We start from the raw sequence: 653 nt of genomic DNA on the forward strand, positions 1-653 counted from the left end.
ACAGTCTTTGAAGACCTGGCTAAAGAAATCCCAGGAATGTTAATTTTTAATAAATCTTGGAATATGAAGGCAATTACAGAAGGTCATGCCAATGTTCAAAATGGGCAAGAGAGGTGACCAGGGTGCCTAGGCCACGACGCTGATCCACCCGGGGCAAGCATGGAAGGGGCGACAGAAAATTAATCAAGGAAGGACTAAGGACTAACCATGTATTTAACACCAGTCGGTAGAGGCTCTTCTAGAAAACAGCTTCAGCCAGCCAAACCCAATTTCATTCTCTGATGGCATCACACGTTTGGCTTATACATGTAATCACGTAATTGTCATTTACTCAGGTGTTTTGCACGGAGTGATTTAGCACCTCCTGGCACTGATTAAAAATTGGCATAAATGGAGCAGCAGGAAGGGTCACGCGATGTGGGCTTGGGAGGGGCTGATGGCCTGCAAAAAGCGGGGGTGGTGGGGCAGTGGTATGAGGCAATGGCACGAGGCCCAGTGCCCGGCCTCACGCCTCAGGGGTTTCCCGCAGCACCCCGCCGCTCCCCTGGCACCCCCCACCCCGGTCCAGGTTTGGGGGCACAGAATCATAGGACGGTTTGGGTTGGAAGGGACCTTTAAAGACCATCTAGTTCCAACCCCTCTGCCGTGGGCAG

Source organism: Aptenodytes forsteri, unplaced genomic scaffold, assembly GCF_000699145.1.
Source record: "Aptenodytes forsteri isolate BGI_AS27 unplaced genomic scaffold, ASM69914v1 Scaffold56, whole genome shotgun sequence".
NCBI classification, from domain to species: domain Eukaryota; kingdom Metazoa; phylum Chordata; class Aves; order Sphenisciformes; family Spheniscidae; genus Aptenodytes; species Aptenodytes forsteri.